General features: G+C 34.2%; 1 long non-coding RNA gene across 1 annotated transcript; it reads right to left on the bottom strand.

Annotated features, from left to right (window-relative positions):
* Window positions 1–3767: 3767 nt before the first annotated feature.
* Window positions 3768–24158, bottom strand: LOC105289889. The gene is made up of 3 exons (XR_895702.1): window positions 24147–24158; window positions 5547–5552; window positions 3768–3839 (listed from the first exon to the last, which is right to left on the bottom strand). It is a non-coding gene; the product is annotated as an uncharacterized LOC105289889 (long non-coding RNA).
* Window positions 24159–24486: the final 328 nt, after the last annotated feature.

Genomic DNA, 24486 nt, shown 5'->3' with positions numbered 1-24486 from the left:
TTTTTTCCCAGAGGTAAAATATTGTTTGAATTTTAAATAAAAAACCTAATGCATATATAACTTTTGTGAATTATTTAAAATGAATGAACTATTTTAATGCCTTCTAAATTTTTTCTTTTTGCCAATCTGATCGCACATTCATATTATATAAACTATATCATGTTCTGAACTTTTATTTCTTAAAATTATGATATTGTTTTTATTTTTTCAATTATATTTTAAAGTACGTATTTGTGTAAGCATCACCATAATCAAGACACAGAACAGTTCTATCATGCAGAAAACTCCCTCATGTTACCTCTCTTTGCAATCATACCCTTTTTCCATCCCAACTTCTAGCAACCAGTAATCAATTCTCCATCATTCCAGTTGTGTTTTCTTCCAGAAAGTATTATAAATGAAAGCATCCATTCTATAACCTTTTTATGACTGGTGTCTTTTACTCAGCATAATGCCTTTGAGATACATGTATGATTTCCATGCGACAATACTCCACTCCTTTTTATTTCTGAGTAGTATTCCACTGAGTATTTTAATCTATAAAATTCCCATCCACACAAAAACATATGCACTTGCTATAAATCCGAATGGAATGCTTGGTTTTACTTTCTAGGACAGGCTGAAATATTGATTGTAGAAAGAAGATCTGAAAGGCTTAAGGTAAGAGGTGCCTTGTAAATAAATATTACTATCCCCCCAGGCTCTGAAGAGAGGTTCTGGAACATCAGCCAGAGTTTAATTAGAGTCTCAGCACTGCTGAAACTGTCTCTAGCAGTTTTCACTTGAGTGCTTGAAGAACTGTCCAGCAAATAAATTGCTGAAAACCAATATGGCATTTATGCTGCAATTAGCACAAATAAACCTGTAATAATATGGCAGACCTATGACTTCTACTTCACATTTTCTTTTGTATCACTGGCTACTCCAGAGCAATGGAAATTTTCCAAAAAGACAGTAAATATTAAATGCCAAAGATATGTCTCTTTTATTTCCTCAAAGTGGCATCACGTGTCTTAAATCCTAAAAATCAAGTATCTCAATCTATAAAGGAATTTCTTTCTTCAGAGTATAACAGCTTCAAAAATTACATGAGAATAACTGCTACAACTTAGAGATACAAAACAAAATATGGGTCAGAGAACTGAGTCAGAATAATAAAATATTTCTTATTCAAATTTTGATAACATTCCAACACTTTCATGTGTAATTTAAGCAATAATTTCCATCGTGACTTCACCAGATCTTTATGTAGAGAAAGACTTCCAAGAAAAAAAATACTACAATGGAAATTTAAAACATAATAATAAGAATTTTTCTTTACAAATAAAAATAATGTTACCTTTATTGTGCCTGTGCTTTTGGGAAAAAAATGCATTTCATTAAATTTATTTAAATTATATTTACACAGACAAATGTTTCTGACAGCTTTAAATAAAACTTTAATTCAGCATCTCTTAAAATACACAATTTAACTTTTTAAAAATTTATTTTAATTAGTTTCAAGTATACAATACATTGGTTAAACATCTATATAGTTCATAAAATGATCCCCCCAATTGCTCCTTCCCTTCCCTGGCCCTCCACCTAGCCAACATAGTAATGCTAACTATATTCCCAATGTCATGCTTCCCATCCCTGTGACCATCCGTCATCTACTAATTTGTACTTCTTTAACCCTTCACCTCATTTTCCCAGCCCCCAACCCCCACCTGTCTGTCACCAAATTGTCCACTACAGTTGTGAGTCTGTTTTTGATTAGTTTATTCTTTTTATTCCTTAGATTCTGCATATAAGTGAAATCATATAGTGTTTATCTTTCTCTGTCTGACTTAAATGCCTTCTAGGTCCATCAAAGCAATATCTTTTTCCATCCCTTTCCTTTTAGTCTATGTGTGTCTTTTAATCTGAAGTGAGTCTCTTGTAGGCAACATGTAGGAGTCTTGTTTTCTTATCCATTCATCTACTCTATCTTTTAGTTGGAGCACTTAATTCTTTTCCATTTGAGGTACTTGTTCATAGGAATGTAGTTGTTATCGTTCTTTCTTCATGTTTTTGATGCATGTTTTGTTTCTTCTTAAAGAAGTCCCTCCAACTTTTTCTGTAATACTGGCTTGGTGGTGATAAATTCCTTTAGCTTATTTTTGTCTGGGAAGCTCTTTATCTGTCTTTCAACTCTAAATGATAGCTTTGCTGGATAAAATATTCTTGGTTGTAGATCCTGGCTCTTTATCACATCGAATATTTTATGCCAAGCCCTTCTGTCCTGCATAGCTTCTCTTGGGTAATCAGCTGTCAATCTTATGGGTGTTCCCTTGGAGGTAACTATCTAATTTTCTCTTGCTGCTTTTAAGATATTTTCTTTGTATTTAACCTCTGGCATTTTAATTATGATGTGCCTTGGTGTGGGCATCTTTGAATCCCTCGTTTTTGGGGTTCTCTAAGCTTCCTAGGGTTGTATGTCCATTTCCTTCACCCTTCACCAGATTAGAGTTCTCTATCATCATTTCTTCAAATAGCTGTTCAACATCTTGTTTTCTTTCAGGTATGCCAATCAGATGGATATTTTGACCTTAAATAGTGTCCTATATGCTCCTTAAATTATTTTTATAGTCTTGCCATTCTGATTGAGTGTCCTTAGCTTTCCCATCCTCTAGATAGGTCATTTGATCCTCTTCTTTATTCATTTTGTTTATTCTATTTATTATATTTCTCATCTCAGATAATGTGTTCTTCATTTCTGACTGGTTCCTTTTTATAATTTCTATTTCCACTTTTATGCTTTTTATCTCTTTGTTGAAGTTCTCACTGAATTTATCTACACTTCCCAAAAGTTCATTGAGCATCTTTATAACTAATGTTTTGAACTCTGTATCTGTTATATTACTTGACTCCATTATTTCTGGATCTCTGTTCTGTTCTATCACATGGTTTCTGCTTCTTTGTTTTCCTATTTTGGCTGCCTTTCCGTGTCTGTTTCTATGTACTAAGCAAAGCTCCTAAGTCTCCCAGTCTTACTGGTGTAGATTTGTGAAGTAGGTGTCCAGTGGCACAGTTGTGAGAGGGGTTCAGCTGCTGGCCAAATTTAATCTAAGCCTCTGCCCCTCCAGGGCCACCTGTTAAGATTTGGCAAGCAATCCACAGATGCTGTGCTTATAGTTGCCTGCAAAAGCCACACCAGAAACCAAGGCCAGCTGCCTCCAGTGTGAGTCTAGGTACTGCTCAGCAAGGAGCATTTGACTTGCTGAGGATAAACCTGGATGTGGCTTGGGTGGGGCTGTGAGTTGGGGGAGGCGAAGTTTCAGGGAATCCTCTGGGCTGAGGGACCTCTGTTATCCAGTTTGATGACATTTCAGCTATGATGGAGGCACTGTGTCGTGCACTGGGAGCAGGGAGGGCTCAACAGGGAACAATGGATGCCGCCGGCACTTCTTCACAGAGTGAGTCTCTCCTCGGCCCTCACTCTGACAATGTCTCCCTATAAGTCTTTGGTGCCCCCTGTGCACAGCCAAATCGTACTGGTGCTCAGAGCAAGGAGGTCCATCACCATGAAAATCCTCAGACGTGGCCCCTTTAAGAGGTGTCTGCGTCTGCCGCTGCTGCTGCCGCAGTCACAGCCTCCATCTCACTCAGCTGCTCAGGACTGGGCAGCCCTGCGTCCTCGCCCCATCCTACCTTCTGCCATTGCAGGGTGCTTTCTTGGACTTCTCCCTAGTTGTATGACTTGTTCCTCTAGATCCAAGGTGATTTTTCCTTGCTGCTGCTCTTTGTTTCCATCACAACTATGATTTGTTCGCCAGAGGGATGAAAAGAGCCTCTATCATCTATGCCATTTTTTTTTCCTCCTCCTTAACTTTTTTACTTTGAAAAGTGCTTAATTTCCCTTTAAAATACCTTTTTATTAATTAATATTTAAATGAAAATGCCATTTCACATTAATATCTTGCCGGTGGCCAAAATTCCAATTCTCATTACCCATGTTACTATTTGCTGGAGATAATTAGAGGAAGAATGAGATACCATACAGTCCTCTTTAAAATGCACAATGCACTTTGCAATAATGACTTTAATGTTTTCCCATGCACTAGAAAGTATAGGCAGGAATTATTCAGTCATTTCCATTTTCTGGTGATGCTTCATCATTGCAAAAAGGAAAGAAAAGAGAACACAATTTGAGCAAGAAGGTAAGGTTTTGCATGCTAAAAAAATGAGAACAAGAAAGGAAAGAGAAGTTTTGTTGAGCTCTGAGCTATTGTGAGGGAAGGCAAGACAGGCAAGTCAAACAGAGTGAATGATCTCAAGGGCCAGCCTGATACTCGCAAAATGTCAGGAGAAGGCAGTGAGCAAGGGACATGACATCAGAATTAAAAGAACCCTGGCGTGATTGCAATCCATAAGGAGATCTGATGCAAGGACAGCATTTCTTCCCTTTCTCCAAGTATGTGTATATATATCTATATATATACAGATAGATATATATATCTGTATGTATATACATATATGTATATATGATATGGATAATAAAATGAACAATAATTATACATGCATGAACTCTATACTCATAATTGTTAAGTGAATACTAAAACCTGAATCATAAGTGCCAAATGAGTAGGGAAATTAGACGGCTTGAATATTTTCTCAGAGATAGCATAAGCCTTTCAGCAGAGATAGCATAAGCCTTTAAGCTATATATTATAGGTCAGTTCTCAAAGTGCAGTGCCTACACCAGCAGCATCAGGAACATCTGGAAACTCAGACTGCAAATTCTCGGGATCTATCCCACGTCTTTTGAATCAGAAACTTTGCATTGGGGAGTTCAGCAATCTGTATTATAAAAAGCTCTGCAGAGGATTCTGAGGCAAGCTAAAATTTGAGAACCACTGGTCTAGGTAAAACTGACACAGTGGTATAATCTAGAGGTAGCTGTCCATTCATTTGCTCACCTGTTTATTGGGTCAGGCACTAGAGACACTGTGAGCAGTATAGCAAGGTCCTTGACCTTATCTATCATCTCTAGACCTTGTGATCTAGAGATGATAGATAAGCAAAGAGTAAGCAAATAAAATAATTTAATATAAAAGCTATTACAGAATCAAACAGGATACTAGAATCATCATATTAGGGAGAGAACTACTTTAAATGACAAGATCATGGAAGGTCTTTCTAAGGAGGTTATATAATGACAGCTCATCAAAATATGATCTATAGATTAACAACATCACTGGTTAGGAGCTTCTTTGAAATACAGAATCTCAGAATGTTTCCTAGACACTGAATCAGAGTCTGCCTTTGAACAAAGTCTCCAGATATGAGATGATCTGTAAGTACAATAAGAAGCACCACTGTAAAGTAAACAACAAAAACAAACAACAGACAGAAAACTATCTAGGTGGTAGAATGGCTTGTAGCAGTCAGGTAAATTTTCATGGGCAAAGGCTCTGTACCCACAGAAAACTTAATGCCGACTTTAGAGTCACTATGGAATTCAAACATTTACTTCCACACCACAAGAAACAGTCATCTGAAGCAAATGAGAAAAACTACTTCACCATCTGCTGTTATTAATAATGTAAAATCATGGCCCATCACCATTCAATTTTTTCCAGTGAATCCCAGAATATTTGTTATAAAACATATCTGTAAGGAAATTTAATTTCTAGACCGTTATTGTACTTGATGACAAAGCTGAATAGTCATGTTCTGATTACCTTCATGATTAGACTGACTTCTGGTAAGAGAAAAAAATAAATAATTGTATTAAGCAATTTTTTAAGTTAATTTAAATACTTCATTTGAATAGATATTTGACTAGATAGCTGAATGACCTTTGGCTAGTACCTAATTTAAGCTATAGTTTCCTAAGGATAACTGAAAATACTAAAAGTGCACAATTGATAGCATTATTCAGAAGTTTAAATGAGTTATAACAGGTGAGATTTAGTGCAGTGCTTAGCATATAGTATGTGCCCAATAAACATTGCCATAATAGGTAGGAAGTACCCAATTTTCTGAATGTATGCTAGTCTTCATCTGAAAATTAAGATATAAAATGACAAGTAAGGACATATTGTTGCAGATTTTTAATATGATTTCCATCAGAAAGGTCACTGTATATAAATGGGTTATTTGTATGACTATTTTTAAAATGCATTCTGTACTTCTGGAGTAAATTTGGACTCAGATCATTTTCAGTGATACTTGGAGCTATTTGGTCATCTCAGGATAGACTAATGTTTTCTTATTTGGGTTTCTTTTCCCCACCCTCACAGAACCTCCCTTGCCACTTGTCATCAGAATGACCATTGCTTAAATTGGTCATCATGAGGACATAGCTTAAAACTTGTCAGTCATATATTTAAAAATTATTTCCAGTGCCTAGGACCTAGTCAGCAAACCAGAAGAAGAGATTTATTTTGCTGAACCTCACAAATCTCCAAAAAGTTAGTTTTTCTGTCACTAATAGGATTATATGTAAGAAGCACATTATATTAAAAAAAATTCTCACTGCATATCATTCAAATTATGACCATTCAAAAGAGGCTTTATTAACCCAAACAATACATCCAAAGCAACTGTCTGTTATGTTCTAGGCTCCAGTCTTAGGAATAAAGAAAATATTCAGGGAATTATAAAATATAGAATACATATCGTGGCATTAATTTAAAAATTGGCAATATAACGAATGGCTTGCACCATTTTACTCAATGATATAGTAGCTAACATTAAGTAATTACAGTGCACTTGGGTTCTATTCAATGTTATATGAATTAACCCAATTGATTCTATTGCCAAGTCTATAAAGGAAGTGATATGATCATCTCTATGCTGCAGGTGATGAAACTGAGATACAGAGAAGTCAATAAACCAGCCTAAATCAGACAGATAGTAAGGGTGGCACAAGGTTTAAATTCGGTCCAGCTTCAGCATCTGCATTCCTCACAACCTCACAATCTTAAATAATGGTAATAACAATAACAATAATTTTTGAGTTTCCCTACATAAACTGCATATATATTTATATCGATTTTTAACAACAACCTTATATTTTTATCTTACTGATTACAAAAGTCATATGCATTAAGAAGAATGGAAAAACCAGGAAAAAATAGAAAAAAGTACTTTCTGAAATTTATTTTTAAATCTTATCTACTGCAGATATGACAAAATATTGACTCTAGCCCTCTTTCTTGTAGTGATGCTTTTTTCTATCCAGAGTATTTAGTTATCAGGATTCATATCCCTCAAAGCAAATTTCTTCTAGATTCAAGCACCTCAAAGCAACCCAAACAAATTCTATTTCCAAGACAAATACTTTCAATGAAGTCCACTTTGATGTCTTCCAAAATTAAACCCACTCAGATTTCTTCATATGGGAGTTTCTATGCTTGCTATATAATGCTTTCTCCATGACCATCCTAATGATTAATATCCTAACTAATGACCATCCTTCTCAGTACCCACCACCAGTTGAACTGTGGCCTCTGGAACTTAACCACCAAGTGTCATTATGATGAGGTCAGCCCCTGTTGTTGCTGTTATTGTTATTTCTAATCGCATGTAAACTGAAATACACCATTTCACCAATTATCAGTGAGTTTTTCATGAAAGTATCCACTGAAATGACATTATCCTTAGGGATGCTCAGAGCTCTGGATCCCACTGCCCCCTTTTGCCCATGAACTCTCCTCTACTGAGGAAGGTGTGTTGCCTGATTCCACGGCCAAAGTCCCCTGCCTGTTTCTAAGATTCAAATACATTTTCATGAAATGATCCTCTCTAATATAAAACATTAAAAATGATTATAAGTAGTAAGGGAATAATGAAAAAAAAATAAGAGAAAAATAAAAGCACAATAATGATAACTGAAAAAAAAAAGAGAAAACAAACAGAGTCTGTTTAGTATTTTCCATATGCCAGACACTAGACAAAGTGTTTTCCATGCATTGTTTCATTTATTCTTCATAAAATCTCTTTGCTGGGAGGACTGTTAGTGTGCTCACTTTACAAATAAGAAATCTGAAGTTCAGAGTATTTAAGTAGCTGCCCTAATGTAATTCATTTTATATCAGGACTGAAATATAAACACAGATCTGTCTGATTTGAGAATAGATTATTTTAACTCTGTAGGCAGTAAACAATAGAACTGAATATCTATAAAAAAATATATATAGTTCACAAAAAGCAGATAGGAATTTGCATTGATTTTTGTAAATTATGTCATATATTAAAACTAATAGATTAGAGTTAAAGTAATATCAGTACTTATGTTCTATGTTGCAACAAAGTTAATGGAAAATTATACTCATGATCAGAAACGTAAATGACATCTTGCAAAATAATATGTAGTGGAATGCAAATGAGCCTTACTTTGCAAAGTGCTTATTGAAGAGCTTGGTGTCAGTGAAAGTGAGATTCTCATCATTGATTATAAAAGACCTTATCATTTGTTTTGGATAAAAATAAATTATCAACAAGAAATGAAGTCGTGCTAAGAGGTAAGTTCTTGCTCACATTCTAGATGACGGTGGTTGGTGACCAAAACCCATAAGTGGAAACAGTATTTTATTAGCAATGGTTTAAAAGTACTAGTGTTTATAATAATACACATGTAGTTAGGTAAATACCACAGGCTGTATCTACATGATAAAACAAAATATTATGCAAAATTTTGCTAACTGTCCCTACCCAATACTGTGTGTGTGTCTTCTTATATGAATCTATTAAATTAATTGTTTTTTCACCAACATTTCCTGTAAAACATTACAAAGAACTCTTAATGTATATTTAAGATATTTATGTACTAACCCCGGCTCTAGGCTTATTTGATTTCCTACTTCTTTCTTATCTATAAAGTAGGAGTTTGTACAATATTATACCAAAATACCTTAATTTGAGAACTCAGTGGCTAGATCTTTAACTGCCCCGCAATCGCAGACTACTTGTTAGTGACTGAATAGCTAATGGCTAGAAGTAATTTGGAAAGGCTAACTTTACATGGTTTAGAGATCTCATATTTTAAATGTTTAAAATCAACTGCTTACTGATCACCCACTGTATGGCAGACACAGTGCTAAGCACTTTATGCCACCTAATTCTAATCTTCACAACTCCATAATATCCAAGTGATTCTTATCTATTACATATGAATAAATCGAAACTTAGGAAATCGCCTAAAGTCACATTCCCAGTGATGAGCATGCAGTAACCGGGATATACTTATACTAGAAAAAAAAAGGTTGTTTATCTAAAATTCAAAGTTAACTGGATCTCCTACATTTTTATTTCCTAATTCTGGCAACCCTAATCAAGGTTCATTTTATTTCAAAGTCTTTAAATTTACTGTCTTCTCCTAAATTTATTATTTTTATGTTCATTTACATTTTATCATAAAAATTTTCACAACAAAACTTGGGAAAACTTCCCCTTGTGTAGAAGACTGCATTTTTTATATATTGCTCTGGATGTGGCTCTCAATAAAATATTTCTAAAGGACAAATGCTCATTGTTTGTGAGAGGCCATTTTCCCATTTTGCTAACATAAGAATTGATACTACAGAATATCAGGCTTTGTGCCTGGCACGTGGTGTTTAAAAAAGGTTTGCTGATGATGTTTTTGTTACATCATTATTATTATTACTACAGAAATCATCTACATTATTTAAAATTAAGAATCTGTCACATGTATAGATCTATTAGGTTTTCCTTGAGAAATAGCTACCATAATAAAATTTTGTCACATCTGATCAGCAAGTTCAAATCATTAGCAAAACAGGGAGCAAACACAAAATGTTGAATCAGAGAAGAAAAAATGGTCACACTTGGAGGGTGCACAATGGATCCCTAATTTTACTAGGCTGTAAATGCTTTAGGGACCAGCATAGAGTAGGAAAATAAAATCTGCTTAATTTAACATTAAGATAAAATCCATTGATGACAACAGTAGCATGTCTAAGTAACCCCCCACTCTTCTGTTGAATGTAGGGAATAGCACAGTATATGGGAAAGTTTGAATCTCAGATTTACCTCTTTCTGACTGGTCACCGGACTTCAGACAATTTATAAAGCTTTTCTAAACTTTGGTTCTCATCTTTCCCATGGGAATAATATGAGAACATATACCTTTTGTTGGCTGCTACTGTTAAATGTGATACATATGCAAAATGTTTAGCACATTGTTCAAAAAATGCTAGTTATTAGTATCATCAATTGTTTCTCCCTTTCCGTTCAAAGTATTTGGTACTCTTTAGTAAACAAATTGAAAGGTGATTTGACTGTGTTTTTGATGAAGCTGACTCACCTGGTTTAATCTGTCAAAATAATTTGTGGTTATAGATTTAGCCTGAGTTGCATGTACCCTAATATTTGGTCTCAGGCCAGGTAAATTAAATTTTCTGACAGCTGCCTCTTGGGGCTGTTTAAGGCTAATGGCTTAATGGCTTTATTTCCCCTTTAACACCCTTAATCAGAACTCACTCTTGTAAGAAACTCTTATGCCACGGTGCTAAATAAAATTAATCTTTCTAAATTCTTCTAAATAAAGACCTAGTATAACTAGCATTTTTTTCCCCCCACTCAATTCTTTGTTTCTAGTTTCTATTGTAGTTTTAACATATCTCTGGGTAACAAATGGTCTCAAAGCTTCAGGCCACCAGCACAGAACATTAATACCTCATTACAACTAGATTTCGAACTAGTTTCTTACTTTCAAACCTTTGTTCATCCGTCTTGAGATATGATTATTAAAAACAGTCAAGCCATAATCACAATGAGGCTATTTAAGTGATTATTCTCTGCAGGAAGGCTATAGAAGTTTTTGAGCAAAAAGAAAAAAAAGAGCTGAAATCTAAGAGACCATTCATGCAGTCTGCTTCCTGATTGTCTCCCTGAAGCATATGTGAGCACTTCAAGTCATAACTATTGTCATACTAAGAATTGTTCCTGACTAAGAACAGAATTGCCCAAGGGAGCCTCTTGAAGAGATTGCCTGGAATAGAAGAGTAGTCAATGACATTCAACTTACTTCTGACTCAGGAAGGAAAACACAACAAGGGCCACACCCAAGGTCAGAAGACACTCTCCAAAGCAAATAGGGTTAAACAGGTAACAGCAACTTCCAACCTACAGCTGATGCATGCCATGTAAGAATGGAGTCTGGTACTAAGCTGCAGTGTTTTACTTTTTTTTTTTTTTTAACAAGAAGAAATTCTAGACTTATTGTGAATTTCTTGTCTTCTAAACATCGGCAACTAATTCACATATTTGAAATATATTTCGTGTGTCCCACAGAACTTTCAGGCCAGACCCAGCTAATGAACTATTGGATTAAGGCTTTAGGTCCTGAATGATTGTCCCTATTCATTTATGCAAAGAGATCCTAGTATGAGCATAAAACAGAACTAGAGACAGTGTGATGCTCCATCATTTCACAGCTATAACAAGCAGTATCTGTGCAGCTCCACACAGTTCTTCTGGACTTTATTGACCATTGACTTAATGAAGTCCATTGTAGGAAGTCAGTGTGGACCAGAGGAACTGAGCTATTTCTCCCTACTGGATGAAAAGCACACTTTTTGCTAATGCCACGACAATGGGCCAAAGAGCAATCACCCTCTAAACTTTTCCCTTGTTCTCTGTCCTTTAATTTCTGGTAATAGAATGACAATAATCCTCCTTGAGTGAGTCTCTTCCTGAGACTGCATTTCATTTTACTCCAGACCTGCAAGTATCAGAAAGAACCATCAGTGATAACATGTCTGAACCTTTATGATACTTCTATGTGGTTATATTAAGTTTTTTTTTTCCTCACCCTATGAATAAACTACCAGCTCCTGGTGGTTTATTCTACAGCTCTTTCTAGAAGCTATCAACGAAGAACAATGAACAATGGTTATCTAGTCACTTTTAGAAATAAATACAGTAGTTTCTCCTTATCTATGGTTTCACTTTTTGCAGTTTCAGTTAACCACAGTCAACTGTAGTCCTAAAATATTAAATGGAAAATTCTGGAAATAAAAAATTCATAAGATTCCAATTGCATGATGTTCTAAATAATGTGATGGAATCCCATGCCATCCTTCTCCATTCCGCCCACGACAAGAATCATCCATTTATCCAGCATATCCACTCTACGTAATTGGCCCTCCTGGTTATCAGATCGACTGTCTCGGTATTGCAGTGCTTGTGTTCAAGTAATCTTTATTTTACTTAGTAATGGCCCAAAAGCACAAGAGCAGTGATGTTAGCAATTCACATATGCCGAAGAGAAGCTATAAAGTGCTCCCTTTAAATGAAAAGGTGAACACGGTACAGGTCAATAAGATATTTTTGTAATGAGAGAGAAACAGACCATATTCGTATAATTTTTATTATACTATACTGTTATAATTTTTGTATTTTATTATTTGTTGTTGTTGTTAATCTCTCACTGTGCCTAACTGATAAACTTTATCATAGGTAAGTATGTATAGGAAAAAAATAGTACATAGGGTTCAGTACTATCCATGGTTTCAGGCAGCCACTGGATAGCTTCGAGTATATTCCTCACAGATATAGGGGATGGTGGTACTTTTTCTCAAAAAAAAAAAAAAAAATTACATAAATCCAGTGTATAAAAAGACAGAAAGTATTACTCTGGATGAAAAAAATCCTCTTAAATTTCAATCCTTCTCTCCCTCTCTCTCTCATGCTTTTTCCTTCCAGTAGATTTAGGGTATTAATGAAGTCCTAGAGATCAACAAAAAACAACCTTGAACATCTCCTCCTAGAACATAATGAGATCTCTTCATTTCAATCTATGACTAAATGCAGATTGTAGAAATGTGTGTATGTGTGTTTATGTATTTTATCAAACCTATTATCATTTTATGTTGCATTTTAGGTGAATTGACAAGCTACCTTCTTTTTGCTTTCTTCTCATAAAACATCTACCTTTAACAACTACTTTTTTCTCCTCTTCTTGCTTAGAAATAGACATGTTCTTCTTTCTGATTATTTATCTCTTACAGTTTTCTCTTGGAACTTGATCGTTCAACTATTCCCACCTCTTTCTCTTTCACTCTTCACTCTACCATTTAAAAACAAAACAAAACACAAGAACAAAAAGCTCATCGACCTTCAATCTCTACATAAAGGAGTTCTTAAAATGTGTTACTTAGGTCCATCGCTTACCCTGTTAACCTATTTTAGCAACTTTTTTCCAGCTGTATTGAGATATAGTGACATACAATGCTATGTAGTTTAAAGTGTTTTTATTGACGTATATGCTGCAAAATGATTACCACCCTGAGGTTAGTTAAAACATCTATTACCTCATGTAGTTACACTTTTTTTGCTTGTGTAGTGAGAAATTTTAAAATCTACTCTTCTAGTAATTTTTAAATATATAATACGGTATTATTAACTATAGTCACCAAGCTGTACATTACATCCCAGGAACTTATTCATTTTATAGCTGGAAGTGTGTATTCTTCGGCACCCTTCACTCATTTCTTCCACCACCTATCCTCCAGAGGCAGGTACAGAAAGTCTATTTAAACCTATTTCAGCAACATTTTTAGACAAAGAAGCAACATATCATATAATACATTCACATTACCAACTTAAAAGGGTAGTTTGTGGCAGGAAAGCTACTAAAAGTATTCATTTTTTCCACATCTTTAGAAAAATAAGTGAAATTTCACTTTGTCTTAAGTTGTATTACATGTTTTGTCAAGTCATAACTTTACTCATTTTGTACAGAGTCATGATATTAAAAAGAAATATAATGCGAGCTTGAAGGAAGTGAACAGCATGGCATATTGAGGCCCTCTGTTGTTGACTGGGCAATATGAATCTAAACAGTTTATTTTAAAGGTAAATGGAAAGCTCTCAAGGATAGGTGAAAGAAAGAGAATGTAAAATTTGTGAAATCTTGGAGATGTGTGCATGCTACCAAGTACTTGAGGAAAAACAAAATGGAGAAAAAGCCTAGAGAAAATTAGAGTGGCATGCATTATTTGAAACACAAAAATAAGGAAAGTTAAAGTCACAAAGAAAATTTGACCATTGGGTAAAGCTTTCAGCTAAGACTGAGATGCATAAGTATATTTACAGTTTCCTTCAAATAGTCCATTCACCACCTCCATATAGTCATGTCAATAAACAGAAACAGCCGCATGCTGATCTACCTTGAGGGAGGGTTTGGGGAACAATTTATTTGGAAACAACTGATTCCTTAAAATGAGTGAGCCTAGGTAAGAAAGAAGATAAAATAAATTTAAAGTGAGCATTTAGAATAGTAATAAATCATTTTTTCCACTAGAGTAGGCCAAATCAGTGGTTAAAATCATGTGGTTGCATTTCTTCACTGACTCTTTCATTTGGAATCATTTGAGGAATACACTTGAGAAAGGGTACATCCATCTGAATGAGAATTACACTGAAGCTAATTGTATAATGACAACTAATAATATTTTAACTTCTTCACAAAATGTTTACTTATAATTTAATTTTTTTGTCTCACTAAATGGGCTAGCATTTTCAAAACAATGTTACATAACATGTTAATAGTGGGGATCTTTATTTTAGGTCTTAAGTTAGTAAAATATTTCCAGTGTTTCATTGTTATATTTAATGTTCTCATTTGATTTAATGTAGAAACTACTTATGAATCTTAAAATTATCCTCTTAGGTTGACTTTAATATGTGCTTTTTTGTTTTGGGGAATGCGAATCCAATTCTATCTAATGATCTTTAGTAACAAACAAGGTAATTCTGATCATTTATTGATGTGATTCAAACAAGGTAACAAACAAGGTAATTCTGATCATTTATTGATGTGATTCACTGGACAGGTGTTAAACCAACCTTACATTCCTGAGATCAAGCCAGCTAGGTCACACAGAATTATGTCTTATACTATTAAATAAACTTTAAAAATAACATTTATATCCATATTTAGAAGTGAGATTATTCTATAATTTTATAGTTCAATAGTGCCTTGCTTATTTCTGAATGTGCTTCATTTTCCTGTTTTACTATTCTTCTTTCCATATCTGGAAGATCATGTCCTATTTTGAGAATCCAAGACTGACAGAGTATTTTAGAACCAGAGAAGAAAAAATGTAGCAAAAATGACAGTCAAGAAACAGAATGCTAAAAACAGAAAATGTGATGTCAGTGAGAAAAAATGTTCATGTAATGACACATGGGGGAATCTTTTATTATATCTTGAATAATAATAATTATTATTATTATATATAATTATGGGCTCATAATACATCTATTTTTGTCTATGTACTATCACTTATGAATGAATGAGTGAAATAACCTTAATGACTAAGGGAAGAAAAATAGTAAATTTAAATTTCACTTTGTTTTTATACTTGTTACCTGTCATTTTAATACATAGCTTCAAATATTTGAGTGGCTTATTTTATGAGGCTTTAAAGGAAAAAAAAATAACCTAATGTGAATTTTTTACTCTCAATAGATGCATTTAATACATTTAGCAAGCTAGACATGTTCACCCCAAAATCAATGGAAAGAAATTGCAAAATAGCTCATTTTTAAAAATTTGGAGCCTATTCAATTATGCTGCTCTGAAGAAAGAAAAAGTTAAGGAAGAAATTAAAATTTTCTTTAAAGACCATAAATCTATTTAAAACTGTCAAAACATCTTATAAAAATTAATTGTTTAAGCTTCACTGCATCTCAATAAGGTGGAAATTTTTGCCTAAATAACTGCATTTGTCACTTTATAGACAAACATAGTTGAAGATTATATAGTAATTTACAATGCAGAAGTTTTTTTATGTAACCCAATTACTTTTATGTGAATTAAAAAAAATGCCTATAAAACAATGATACCTATTTAGCAAGAATATGTGTAAACAGAAAGAAACTCATTAAACATGTTAATATGGATGTTTAAGAGAAATAGGAGTAGAATGCAGTGTAGGAAAAGAAGACAAAAACAGGAATTTTTAAAAAGCTTTTCATTATTAAGCTACTTTAAGTAAACTAGATATTTTTGAGTGCTGCCTTAAAGCTTTTAGAGCATAATTAGATGTTGTCTAAAACAATTTTCTGGTTATAGTAAGATCTAAAATCATCTGGTTAAAAAAAAAAAACAGGGAAAGATTAACATGTTAGGATAAGATGACCTCTTATTTTTGTCTGGTTAGGATTATTAGACAGTTCTGATTAAGAAAGATACAATGTATGCATCATTGAAAAAAAAAAACTCCTTAATATCCTGTATCCACATTTTTTTCTCTAAAACAAACAAGGAAGTGAGTTCACTTTCTATCTGAATTAAACTCTATATAAAGTTTACCAATTGCCAAAGACCATGGGTCCTGACTGGGCCAATTTAACATTAAAAATACAATTACAATAGGATGTAGCAACCTCACTTCTACGTCCAAAACTATTAAAATCAACAACTCAAAAAGATATGTGCACTCTATATTTATTTTGGCTTATTCATAGTAGCCAAGATATGGAAACACTCAAATATCCACCAACAAATGAGTGAAGAAATATTACACAGCTTTTAAAATATTACACAGTTTTTAAAAAGATATTACACAGTTTTTAAAAAAGAAGCAAATCCTGCCATTTGCACCTACATGGATGAACCTGGAGGACATTATGCTAAATTAAATAAATCAGTCACAAAAGGACAAATATCTAATGATTTCACTTATACGAGGTATCCAAAAGAGTCAAACTCAGAAACTGAGAGTGAAATGGTAGTTGCCAACTGCTGGGAGGAAGGGAATGAGAGTAGCTATTCAATGGGTATCAGTTTCAGGTATGCAAAATGAGTACGTTCTAGAGATCTGCTAGCTATACAACATTGTGCTTGTAGTTAACAATATGGTGCTATACACTTAAAAATTTTTTAACAGGGTAAATCTCATATTAAGTGTTCATATCACACACATTTTTTTTTTAATTGCAGATGAAGATTTTCATTTCTAGTCTGTCTTTGTGGAAAGAACAGGGGCTAAAACACTTCACATTCACATATGGGCATAAGTGTCAAGTGTTGAGAAGCTCCTCCTCACGTCCTGGGTCCCCTTCCTGCCATTAAGACAGCACTTAAATTGTCACAAACTCCACCTCTCTTTATTGCTTTCCGAACACTGAGATGGAGTGTCTACAGTCATCATAGTGCTTGCATTGCTGTTTTTCCAGAATCAGAAAGAACTGGGATGATTTGTCCCCATGTCTCTGTCAACGTGGAAAAATTAATGATAAACTGAAACACCTGCCTATTTCAGTGTAACTGGAAGAGAACAATTTCCTGTATAGACATGAAGAGTCTACCTGGCCAACTTCAAACAAGTTACCAGCCTGACTCATGAAGGCATCTGAGTTTGGGATTCCTGTTCTATGTAATTGAAGTAAAGCAAGTAACTAAAGTAACTTCTAAAAGAATTAAGACATCCTGTTTTTCATGATGAAATAGAGGGTTGAGGACTATTTCTTAAAGGTTCCTAAACTATAACACTTCCCATTTTCTTCAGTTTTTGTTAACTGATTGAGTTACACGATTAAGCAGAAAGCTTTAGGAAAGAAATAGTAGTGGCCCTTATAGGCTACTGCTCCACACCCCAAATTCAGAAAATCTCTGACTGCCTTATGTCTATGGCAGCGAAATTTCTGGTATATTTAGTAATTTTCATAAAACTTCCATCAAGTCTCATAGTGTTTACTGTGCTAATCAAACATTCATTTTTGTTATCATTGAAACTGTCCATGGATTAATGAGCAGATTATATAGATCAGAGAATCTCAAACTACAGTATGCATCATAATCACCTGGAAAACTTATTAAAACAAATTTCTAGGCTCCATCCCCAAGCTTCTGATTCAGTCAATCTGAGATGGAACCCAAGAATTTTTATTTCTTACAAGTTCCCAAGTGATGCTATTGGTCCATGGTTTACATATTGAGAACTATCGAAAACCACAATGCAATTGTGAAGTAATATACTCAAATTTTAAAATCACAGATTATTAATAAAATTTCTGCCATGGTAAACATTTATAACCTCAAATAACATTTTAGACCTATTCTTTAGCAATTCCTAATAGATAAAACTTCTCTCTAAGAAATCCTTTCAAATACTTCTATTTGTATATGGGTCCTCTAGTTAGCATACAAAATGGACCTACAAAGCAAATATCATTTTGATGTATCTTTAGGAGAGACTTGAAAAAAATATTAATATCTCAATACCCAGAAAAAAAGATGCTCAGGTTTTTAGGAACCATTTATTGATTTATAAAAAAGATCTATACTAAGGACTATAAAAAGCCTAAAGGGGATATTTTTAATTCCAAAGGTTGTTTTATTAAAAATAAACCTTTAAAAAATTTTGTGCACACACATATTCTCTGACAATTATTCACTACTGTTCATATTCAAAATGATATATTTCATTCAAGTCCATATACTATAATTTTTTATCTTAGGTAAATTATATTTTTGAAGCATTACTATATTTAAAATGCATTTAAAATATGCATATTATCTAGTACAGAGCTGAACTTATGTCTTCTACAAGGTAAAAAATGTATCTAAAAATAACAATATTGACTATAATGTCTAATGTTATTTCCACAATAAATTTTCATATTAAGAATCTTATTAATATTTAGCTATATAAACACCCCCTACATCTTTTATAAAAATTATAGGTATCAATATTTCTAAAAAATAAAATTAAAAGAACTACTTCTATTAGAATATTTTCTTTAAAAATACTCAATTTTGATATTTTGATAATTTTAACGGCTTAATCAGCTCTGCTGTTGTTACCCGTATACATTCGCAAATGGAAATAAACAAAGACCACTGAAATGCGAACAGAGGCTATTCAGAGTTTGCAATAGCAAGAAAGTCAATCATCATTACTTGTATTTAAGAAACTCAATAGCAGGCAGAGAAATGAGAAGGCTTATATGGGGGGCAGGCAGGAAAGGAGGGTTTTAGGTATACTCAGATTGGAAGTTGTTGGCATGGAGAAGCAGGAGTTAGCCTAACTAAAAGCCGAGTACTCTCTGAATGGTTTATGAAGCATATTTGGTTTTCTCTGGCTGGTTCTGTGTTTGACCTAAGGGCAAACTATAAGGAAGTTGCAGTTATTGACGAAGTCCTGACCATTCTCGGCTGACGGCTACAGAAGTTGTGGTTTGGCTTCCCCAAGTCAGTTGCTGCAGAGTTTGTGGGTCAGAACTCTGTTGTCATATATGGTTTGGCCATTGTCCACTTGATATTCAAATGTCAAGATTCCTACATCTTCACGTAAGGCTGCCATCAGTAATAGATGAACTCCTTAGCATGAAGTCAGAGCAAGTAAAATTATCTCTGCTGATATTCCACAATGTAAATTCTGATTAAATAAACAGGATAAAGAGATGTGCAAATAATTAATTTTAATCCAGCATAATGTCACTGTTATACACATACAACACTGATCTGAATAAAAAGTACTTGTTCAGTCAACAAATATTCATTGAACGCTATGTAGTGTTTGGTTGCCAACCCCCAGGAAACCCTTAGGTTTCTCTAACATTTCCTTCACCTTCTTGCACTAATGGGTATCTAGTTTTCCCTCGGAGTCCTTGGAAAGTCTCAGTCAGTGGTGGTTTCAACTGCCATATCCTACCTAGACCTGGAGGTGAGGTAACTGATTACCTTGCCTCACATTGCTGCATTGAAATCGCCATTCCTTCTTTCTCCCTAAGGAACCGCCCCCTCGCCCCAGCTCCTAGTGTCAGACTGCAGCATATGCTTCTCCGACCTGTTGCTGCCATCTACAGACTGATCTCATTCCAAGATTTTAGCACCTTGCTCAAATACTTTCTTACATCTTCTATTCCTATAATTTTTGTTTGTGATTTCACAATCTATAGACGATGCGAGCAATACCTTAATTTTTCACTTCAAATGATTTTGAGTGGTCCCGATGTAAACTAAGGTTGCAAACCGGTGTCATGTTACTGGTTCTCCACATCAACAGCACCTGGTAACTTCTTTTTTTTTTTTTTAATTTTAGTGTTTTGGTTCCACAGACCAATTAATGTCTTAATTTCAGAGCATAGGGCCAGGCAACAGTATTCTTTAAAATATTAAAGAAAGGAAGGCAGGCAAGAAAGAAAGAATACATCGATGGATGAATAAATAAATAAATAAATATACAAATAAATGAATTTCCTGAGGGAATCTAACATTAAGTTAGAATTTAAAAAGAAGCTCTACTCTAGACCTTTCCATTACCAACAGTTACCCCTCTGAAATCTATTTTTCTCTAACTGTCCCTCTGAAATCTCATTTCCCACAAATACACCACTAATTCCTCAACCACATGGAGACTTTGGATCTGTGGAATCTTTTCACCTCAATTCTCATTTCCTTCCATAACCAATTTAGATTCCAAATCCATCATTTTAGTCAGTCCCCTCAAAAAATGCCCACATCACTTGGACCTCTCTCTTCACCTGCTGTAATAACGAGTTGTCTTTTTTCCATGTACTCGTACCACACCCTCTTGCTCACGTAGGATTTTATTCCTACGGTTGTCTCCTTTATCATATTGATCACTACTGTCTCTTTTGCTATATCATTTCCTTCATCAGACAAATGATTTTATGATGACCCTGCATTTAACCATAATCTTTTGATGCCATATCCCTTTCCAGTTAGCACCCATTTATCTATTTCATTCCTTTTTATGGCATGACTCTTTAAAATGCTGTCTCCATCTATCATCTTTTCAACTTATTCCAATCACCAAATGTATTATTGTCAAGGTCAGTAATGGCCTCTACATGAAGAAATACAATGGCCAATTTAAGTCCTTATATTATTCTACCTATTAACTAGCATTTAATGTAAATAATCACTTCTTTTTATCTAGAAATAGTCATTTATGTGATATGATATTCTTTCCTCCTACCTCACTCCTACTTTCAATTTAGTGTCTTCTTTACTAAATCTTTATTTTCTCCCCAAACTCTAAATGATAAAGTGCATAAGGTTCTGTCCTTGGATATTTTCTTTAACCTGTCTACATGCAATCTCTAGGTGACCTAGGTCTGTCTCACTGTTTATATGCCATCTTTACACTGATAACACACAATTTAATTTCTTCGGCCTTAGCTTTCTTCTGAATTTAAGACTCATATTTATCTACCTCCTTAATTTATCCTCTTGTATGCAAAATAGGTGCCTCAACTCGATATTTCTCCTCTGCTTTTTCCTCAATAAATGATAACTACATTCTTCCAGTTCTTAGGATAAAAAATCTGGCATTCATTTTTCGATTTCTCTCTTTCTCTTATTTCCCAATCCATAAGCAAATCTTGCTATTACTTCCTTCAGATTATATCCCAATCCTGACCATTCGCATAGATTTCACTGCTCCAATCCATGGCACCATTACTTCTCACCCGGGCCTTCTGATTTATTCCCCTGCTCGTCTCCTGCACCCCTGTGTTATTTTGCTCTTCGCACATCAACCAGAGTGACTCTTGTACAATAAATGTCAAATCAACCAGCACTCTCTTCAGGACTCTCTCATGCTAACAAGCAATGAAAATCTCTCTTTACAAATACAAAGTTTTACTTGATTTCTAAATATCTCCTGTCTCATGATTTTATTTTGCAATTTTTTTCTTGAGGCTTAATAAACTTTTTTCTGTTCTTCCCTTTGCTTAGAAGGCTCTTCTCCCAGAGGTCTCAATGACTTGCTTCCTCACCTAATTCGTATTTCTACTGCAATATTATCTCTCCGGAGAAACTTTATCTGGCCACTATATCTAATGGAGCACCTTCCATTATTCCCTATCCTATTCCTATGTTTTATTTTGTTTTCTATTTTTGCTTATTATTTTATCTATTCAATGATGTGGATTATTTGTCTTCCCTCATGAAAATATAAATTTTAAAGAGCAAGAACTTTGTCTATTTTTTTCCATTGTTGTATTTTGGAGTCTAAACCATAACTGGAGTGGCCTGTTATCTCAGTTGGTTAGAGTGTGGTGCTAATAAACCATAACTGGCACGAAGAAGATATTCAAATATACTCAAATAAATGGATGAGTGAGCAATGACTTTAAGCTAGGCTTTTTTCTGGTCCTGCCCTTGAGCAGCTTACATTTTATATTAAACAGAAAATAAGCAAATAAACAATAAGAAAATAAAAAAAAACAAAAGCCAGATGATTACAGATGTCAGTAAGTGCTGTGAAAAAAAAGCATATAAACTATGTGTTTTACAGCCACTGAGTGAGACAACCCCAGGAAGGCACTTCTGAGAAAGTCATGTTAGACCTATAGGTTAGGCAGAATCTAGCCTCTAAAAACGCTGGGGGGTGGGGGGACAGCAAAAACTGCAATTAAGGTCCTGTATCAAGAGAAATAGCCAACATTATGTGACTAACAGAAAGTAACAAAATATACCAAAGAGGGTCTATCTGAATGACTGCATGCATAAATCAATGAATAAATGAATCTAACAACAGCAAGGGAAGAGGTGTTACTTGAGAGAATTTACATAATGACCTAGGTCTGAGGCAAGATTTACTTTTTGATCACCCCCTGATTATCAATGCCATTATGCTAAATACAACCCTGACCTATGCCCCAAGTTAGCTAATTTGCCTGAATTACATGGGATAAGCTATTACTCACTCATTCTAACCAGAACCATACATATTGTCATTCTTCCAGAATACAAAATATATAGACTTATGGGGCTATCCTGACATTTCTTTAAACAATATGAGGTGATTAAAAAAAAAAGTTTCTATCTGCAGCAAAAACAGAAAAATAAATTCTAGTTTCAGTTCTGGCAGCAGCTTAGAAGGTAGCCTTGCATTAGTGGCTGCAAGTGGCTGCATCTCGGTGTTTTTATTTGCAAAATAATAAGGACTGGCTAGGTCACTCTTTGTCAAATTGTGTGCAGTGGAACTTTGTGTCTCCTCAGGGAAAGGCTAAGCAGAGCAAGTAGTCCTCTGGGTATTGAGTTTTATTGTGACCTGAGAAGCACAGAGTTTACCCATTTTAGGAAATCAATACTGGTGTTCCATGTAAGATTTAATTTTACAATAGATGTTCCTGTATACAATGATAGATTTGTGATAAAGTATAGTTAAAATTGTAATGGTAGAATCTAGATGCTGTATGAATATGGCGTTCCTTATAAAATTCTTTTAAATTTTCTCTGTATTTAAATATTTCTTAATAAAATGTTGGCAAAAAATAGGTTCCACTAAACAAAAAAATAAAGTTATAGAATCTTATGGACTACTAAAAGTTTTATTAACACTTATAACCTATGAATCAAAAAAGTTGTAATCTAGTCTTTGAATATAAGAAACTGTTCAACATAATACAATATATTGAAATACATATTGTAAAGAAATCATTGAACCTACATAATCTTCTAGAAAATTTATGGAGCTTTAAGGCAGAGGTGCTTTTTTCTTTTCAGGTACTAGAACAGGAATAAGCTTATTGAGAGGCTCATAAAGGGGGTGTGGGTGTGTGTGTGTGTGTGTGTGTGTGTGTGTGCGCGCGCGCGTATGTGATTTTTAATAAAAGAATACGGAAATGTCATATGGCTTAGTAGTCATTTTGCTAAGTGATTTCATTTCATTTTACTAAGGAGTAAGGTCCTCTAAACCAGTATGTACATTTGAGTTTGCAAGGAAGATATCGCACAGCTGTAATATTTCTTAATTTCCCTTCCTCTGTATATATGTTTGAAAATATACAAGGCTAACAGAATAAGAGCAGGCTGAGTTCAGCCAAATACTGACAAAAAAGGCCTTATGGGCTTTTTAAGCCATCAGTTTAGCAAGGTACAAAAACTAACTTTGCAATAATTAGCAAATCCTTCTCTCTACCATGCCCAGTAAATGGGGACAGCCTTTTTTAAATTTTCTTTTTCAAAACATTATAGAATTCCATTTAATCTTACAAGGTCGATTCCTTGAAGACCAGTGATAGAATTAAGGTTGTCTAGTGTGGGACCTTCATTGTAAACAAGGATTCTTGTGTTCACTGAGCACAGAGATAGAAATATTAACCCTTTTATGGGCATCTCTTCAGCACATCTTAGAGAATGCATTTATTACGATCGTTATCAAAACAGAACAAACAATAGACGAACAACCAATGTTCTATATTCATACTAAAAAAAAAAAAAAACAAGTAATAAAATATGCAAAAGATTCCATGCCTGGCTCACAGGTTGTGACACTAAGCACTCAGATATTTCAATTAATGCTAACTACGTTTCATAACCATGGCAGCAGGAGGTTACAAGCAGTTTCACTTGAAATCTCCTGACACCTCAGTGAGTGAAGTACTTCTCCCTAAATATCTTCCGCTAAGTGAGTAAACATGCAGAGAATTTTACTAATAATGAAATGTAATTTTCTCCCATACTTTAATGAATTTTAAATGGTCTGTGTTCATTTTACTTGTTAA

This window comes from Pteropus vampyrus, unplaced genomic scaffold, assembly GCF_000151845.1.
Source record: "Pteropus vampyrus isolate Shadow unplaced genomic scaffold, Pvam_2.0 Scaffold30, whole genome shotgun sequence".
In the NCBI taxonomy this organism is placed as follows: domain Eukaryota; kingdom Metazoa; phylum Chordata; class Mammalia; order Chiroptera; family Pteropodidae; genus Pteropus; species Pteropus vampyrus.
Note: the sequence above shows the minus strand (reverse complement) of the source record. Positions and strands in the feature narration are given on the sequence as shown.